This window comes from Solanum dulcamara, chromosome 5 (genome assembly GCF_947179165.1).
Source record: "Solanum dulcamara chromosome 5, daSolDulc1.2, whole genome shotgun sequence".
NCBI classification, from domain to species: Eukaryota; Viridiplantae; Streptophyta; class Magnoliopsida; order Solanales; family Solanaceae; genus Solanum; species Solanum dulcamara.
This window is the reverse complement of record NC_077241.1, coordinates 20,729,442-20,736,388: the sequence shown is the minus strand read 5'-3', so window position 1 is coordinate 20,736,388 and position 6,947 is coordinate 20,729,442.

Sequence of the window (6,947 nt, the reverse complement as noted above, 5' to 3'; positions counted from 1 at the left end):
AATTTAGCGAGATGGTCAGGAGATTGGTGACTTGCCGACCAGGTCGGCGAGCTCGACCGATCTCATAGAACTTATATTCTATAGCTTTTATTAAGGTTAATTGTTTCTTTTCCTACCTAATTAATGCCTAGGCTACAAATTTTGGGCCTGTTTCTAAAACCTATAACTACCAAAACCCTTCAAATTCCCTTGATTCCCTCTCCAATCACTCTATGCAATAATTCTCTTACTAGAACTCTCCCCCAAGAAACTTCTTCTCTTCCAAACTAAGGATTTCAAGGTCAACTTCAAGTCTCCTAATTATAAATGCATCTAGTGCTTTGATTAGTTAAGCTATTCTTAGAATTCATCTATGTATCCTTTTCATCTATGGAGTCTCAAAGATTTCTCCACTTTTTTTATCAAATTCAATTCAATGATTCTAGGGTTTTGATAAATTTGCATTCGGTCAATTAAATTATGTTTTTACTTTCCTTCAATAGTCTATTATTAATTATTTAAGTTTAATTACGTGTTTCCAATAAGTTTTATAAGGACCCATTCATTATGCTATGAATTTCAAGTTTTAACCTATGAATTTATGATCAAGAAAAAATGATTGATTTATGAAAGTTATGAGCTATGTTTTCAAGTATGTTTCAAGCAAGTATGGATAAATTATGAAAGGGTTTATCTCAATATTAAATAAATCATGATTGATATGCTTAGAAAACGAAAGTGTCTATATGAATTATATTATGATCATGATATTTAGGTACTATTGTTATGATGAATTTTATGATGTGGATTAGTATATATTATGCCTTTCCTAATAACTATGTTATGGTAAATGATTTACGTATTACGTTGAGGGTATACTTAGCACCAAGTGGACCTTGGGATAGAGGCTCAACTGCTAGTAGAGGAATGAGACTTTTAGTAGAAATTCTATTGTCTCATAACTATGTGCCACCATAGGAAGAAGGATCACCCGTTAGTAGAGGCTTGATTCCGTAGAAAGGGTCATCCGTTAGTTGACGCTTGATTTCTTAAGCAGCTTAGTGGATTCCCTCGGGCGATGTTACGTTTCTTACCTTCGAAAATGTGGACTCTCTCTTTTTGGTGTGTGAGAAAAATACTGGACTCCATGTTATAACTCACATGGTTTATATCGGTTAATGGTATCTCTCACAAAGACTTATGACTCTTACTATGACTTATGATTGTCTCACCATGTTATGTTTGACTTATGATTTTCTTTCAAGTTTTGCATGGACCATGTCTTATGCGTTATGATGCTTTTAAATGATTTTTACTATGTTTTAAACTTAGTCATTAAACTATCATATTTTATGTCATGCATTGCATATTTTTCACAAACTTAGTGCATTCCATGTACTAATACATAATTTTGCCTATATTGTATTATAATGTAGTGCTCGACAATCATCACACTCATTCTCCCACTCGTGGCTATAGTTAGTCTATTGCTATCATTACTTTACTGGTGAGCCCTCATGGTTATAGGGCCAACCAACATGAGTTTACAAACTTTCATTATGATGCTATTTTTATTTTATTTGGATGAGCTAGGGCTTATCTTATGCCCCCATCTAGACAAGTACAGGCATGTTTAGACTATCATGAGTAAGCAGCTCCATTTACTCACACTTATCGCTTTGACTTTTCTCCTTATTCGAGATTCTAGTTTGAGACTTATCTTTTGCATTATGATTTTATTGACATCTTTACTTACATTATTGTTGTGATGTATGCTAAGAGTCTTAGTTGGAGTCCCTGAAGATTCTAATCACCATGTCACTCCTAGGGCCTAAATTGGATATTGACAGTCTCAAATATATAGATTATTTCATATTCTACTCCGCTAACTACATCATACAACAAACTATAACTCTAGCAATAGTTTGAATTACCTTTTGTTGTTCTTTTGTACCATCAAAGATTTCCATACCTATCTTTGCTAGCCAATTATTTTCTAGTATGTAGGACCCCAAAAGTCGAAAATATGGATGATAAAAAATTCTCACAAATTTGTACTAGGTGAGTCTTTACGAGGCTCTTTGATGGGCCGTAGACTCTCCATGGTCCAGAGAAGGCGCTATGGAAGTGCACTAGGCATTGGGGGAAAACGAGTGAAGTTCACGAAAGGGTCCATGGATCTTGGAAAGTTCCAGTGATAGCGGAACTCAACTGTAGACTCCCCCTCCTCAAATTTGGACCAAGGAGTTTGTAGGAGAGGGTCCACAGTTGGTAGAACTCCTCACAGACCGAAGGATGGTCTATGAAAACCCTACCCTCAGAATCCTGCATGGGCCATTCCTTATGGATCTCTTCACTACCTATGGAGATTTTAACGAGTTATGAAGGAGCTCGTAAAAGTAGACCCTTCAAAGTCCAGTTAGCCCTCTAGTCTTTACGTTTGATATTTAGACATTATTGGACTAGGGGGATACTTTATCATTTGTTACTCTTTATCATGCTATGAAATTTGTTGTTAGTCTCGAGATCATATTAGAGCCTTTTTCAGTCTATACTCCTCTTCAGTTGTGGCTAAAAAGGTCTATAGAAATTGTCTAGTCTCAATTTTTCAGAAAAATCACCTTAGTTGATGTTGTAGAGATTGATATGAATGATTTTGATGTTATCCTTGCTATGGTGTGGCTTCATGTATGTTATGCATCTATATGTTGTAGAACCTATGTAGTCAAGTTCCAGTATTCAAATGAGCCAGTCCTAGAATGGAAAGGTAGTAATTCCGTGTTTAAAGGTCAATTCATATCGTACCTTAAAGCTCAAAAAATAATTTCCAAAGGTCACATTTATCATCTAGTATGGGTTAGGGATACCAAAAAATCCAAAGCCCCTACACTTGATTTAGGTTTGGTTGTTAATGAGTTTCATAAAGCATTTCCCGATGATCTCCCAGTTATCCCTCCTAGAAAGGAGATACATTTTAGTATTGATCTTATTTCTGATACCCAACCTACCTCTAATAATTCTTACCAAATGGCTCAAGCAGAACTTAAGGAATTAAAGGATCAGTTGAAAGATTTGTTGGATAAGGGCTTTATTAGACCGAGTATCTCTATAGGTGGTGCTTCAATTCTTTTTGTTAGAAAGAAGGATGGTTCTCTTCATATATATATTGACTACGAACAATTGGTCAAGGTTACAATTAAGAATAAGTTTCCCATTCCAAGGATTGAGGATGTCATGACCCAAGCTAGGCCCTAGGTATGATATGGCGATTAGAATCCCGAGGGATTCCAACCAAGCCCCTTAGCATACATCGCATACACAAGGTAAGTAAAATCCATCGATAAAATCATAAAACATATGATAAGTCTCAACCAAACCACTTTGAATAAGAAGAAACTCTAACAAATTATCTGAATAAATGGAGCTATAACTCATGAACGTCTAAACATGCCTCTAGTAAGTCTAGATGGGGGCATAAGACACACTCCTAGCTCACCTATAAAAGTCATAAGAATGAAGAAAAGATAAGTGTCTTTTCATCGAAGAATGAGGACTCACCAATAATAGAAAAGGTACTAAATCTCTAGTCACGAATGTAAGCATGAGCGTGATTGTCGGACCTGCATTGTGATACAATGTAGGAAAAAAGTATGTGTTAGTACATAAAATGTACTAAATATGTGAGAAGCATACATTAACAATAAAAATAGGACATAATCAATCTAAAAATTGGATGCATGACGATTATCTTAAAACATGAATAAAACTGTGAAAACATAAAACATATTATCATGTGGTCAATGCATCAAAACATCATCATGACACCTTGCAACATACTATATACATAAGAGGCATAGTAAAGTCATATTTGAGAGCCATAAGTCTTTATGAGTGGTATCGTTAAACAACATTTAAGATCATGTGAGCTATAACATAAAATTTCAATGTAACTCCTATATCAGGATGAGAGAGGCTACTTGCCAAGGTAGCATTCATGATACCTAAATGGATCCACTAAGCTACTAAGGATTCATGCCTCAACTAATGGGTGACCCTTTCTAAGGAATCAATCCTCTACTAACGGGTGGTACTCTCTCCCTACACTAGGACGCAGTTATGAGACAATGGGATTTTTTTCAAATGGTGTCATACCTCTACTAACGCGTGAGCCTCTATCCCAAGGTCCACTCGGTGCTAAGTCAACTCTCAATAGAGTATCATACTTATCAGATATCATAAGCTTTGAACAGGGTAAGAATCTAGTAATACCAAGTTCATCATAAATAATTGAAAATCATAAGAATATCTCTGTCAATATATCATATTCATAAAATAATTCATATAGACTCTTCCCTCTACTAACGACATCTTAATAATGATTTCCTTCATATAGTGGGAAAACTTTTTATAATTTATGTTCACTAGCTTTAAATATCATTGAAAACATCAATCTTAAAACTCACGAGTCATTCATAAGCCTTGATAAATATTCATAAAACATTCATGAAAATCCTTTGAAATTCATGATCATAACTCATTCAAAACATAGTTAAAAATATTATATAGCATGGATCATTAAAATTCAATTCATATTATGCAATGTATTATGAATTATGCATAATTAGACTAATAATAATGAAATACATCATAATTAGGAATATCCAATGCAAATTCATGAAATTAGGGCTTTTAGTGGAAGAATTCAAAAGAGATTAAGAAAGCAAACTTGGGACTCCATGGGTGAAAGGTCACGTGGATGAATTCCCACATATATTAGTAATTTAGATCCCTAAGTGTAAGAATCTAGAAATGTGGACTTGATATTGACCTTGGAACCCTGATTTGATTGAGGAAGAAGAAAGATCTTTGGAGAGAAATTCTTAGAGAGATGATTTTTGTGCTAGGTGTTTGAGAGAGAATGAAAGGTTAAAGAGGGTTTTGGGTATTTATAGATTATGGGGAAAAGGTTCCTAAAACATCAACAAATTAATATAAAAGAATGGGTAATGACCAAAACACCCTTAAGAATATAATTTAAAGGACCCAGGACGGAGGCCCTACCACAGTCCATTAAGTTCACTATAGCTCGTGGTGATGGTCGTACTGAGGGACTTGAACTTTGATGAGTTAGGTTAGCAGGGGGTTGTCTATGGAGACCACAATGGTCCGTGGTGGCCTCTACAGATCGTGAACATCCCACATGGTGTGGACTTCTCAGGACCCTTGAGGGTGTCAGACCACGGGATATAACCACGGCTCATGGTGCCTCCCACAGTTCATGAACCCTCTCTTATTCCTCCACCCCTAAGTGCCCCACGTGAGCTTTCCACAGCCCGTGGTCTTCTTTAGGGCCAGTGAAGGGCTCGATGAAATCAGCCAGATTACCAAAAGTGTAGATTTTCTGGGAAACTTCTTTCGAACTCTATTGTCAAACTTTCGAACTTTCAGGGTCTTACAATAGCCCCTCTTGGGAACATTTGTCCTCAAATGGGACTTAAACTGGCATGACTAGGAAATGGAAAGAGGAATATCAATCCAACATAAATGCAATGGCACCTTTATAATTAATAAATCAGGAGATTTTTACCTTAACATAAAGCATAGCCTAAAATCAACTTCATGAACATGCATGCATATGAAATGGCATGGAAAAGATGAAATGTAGGAATTCATAAGAGTAGACATAAGGAGCCAAAACATTAACTAACACAGAAATCCAACCACTTGGGTTCTAAAGTCAATCAAGGCATAACGAACAAGAAGTTGATCCATACTAAGAATAACATCAAAATCGAAGAACACACAACATACTAGATTAAGTACCATACTCAGTTTATTGACGAATCTCCCTTCTTTTTTTAGAAGCCGCTGGACAATCCCTCCTTTTTTACAAACTTCACCACACCAATAGCAACCATACTTGCCAACCTTGTACTCCCCTAGGTGATTCTTACCGCATTTATGACAAATGAGAAGAGGACGTCTATCCTTATTGAAATTAGACACATAATCAGAAGGAAAAGATTAACCACTATCGGTTCAGGCCCTCTTAGTTTCCCCTCTTGACCTCTCTTCCTCTATTTGCTCGACATGTATCATAAGCCTAGATATGTCCATCTTCTTGATCAACATTGCGGTTTTGCATTCCTTAAGCACCAACTTTGAAACTCTCAATACAAACTTACTCATATGAGCTTTAGGGTTGTCAACCATGAATGCAGCATAAATTGACAATTGTGTGAACTTCAAGAAATATTCTCGTATACTCAAGTTACTTTATTTCAAGTTAATGAATTCTTTAATCTTAGCTTCGATCAAATCCAAAGGAAATAAATGGTCTAGACAAGTATCCTTGAACTCCTCCCAATCAATGGGACACGTATCCCTAGCTCTCTCAACCTTCTATTGATAAAACAAAATTTGAGCGACTCTTTCCAATTGGTAAGTGGGCAATTCTTCCTTCTCTGCTAATAATATCAATAATATTTTGAACTCCTTCAATAAACTCATGGGATTCCTCATCCAACTTGGACACATGAAACTCGGGGAGATTCATCCTTGTAAATTCACAAACTCATTCCTCCACCATACCCACATTTGAGTTCACAATAGCAATAACTTCTTGATTAGCTTGTGCTTCCATAGCTTGAGCAAGCACTTGAAATGCCACCCTATATTCCACATGGGTCACTTGCATGGCCATTGTATCATTTGGAGCTTGTTGATCTTCTCCAACATTCATTCTCATGGGAGCACTTAGTGTAGGCATGATTCTGTAATTGCAAAGAACAATTGTTAGAAGGAAAACCTTAGAGTTCAACTCTACCGCACAATAAGATCATGAAAAAAGTGAAGTTTCCTAAAACATCTTGTAGCCTCATATTTATAAATGTGGCACGCTTAACACCATTGAACATGACTCTACTTGACGCAGCATGTTAGACTCCCTAGGACACTTTAAACCATGT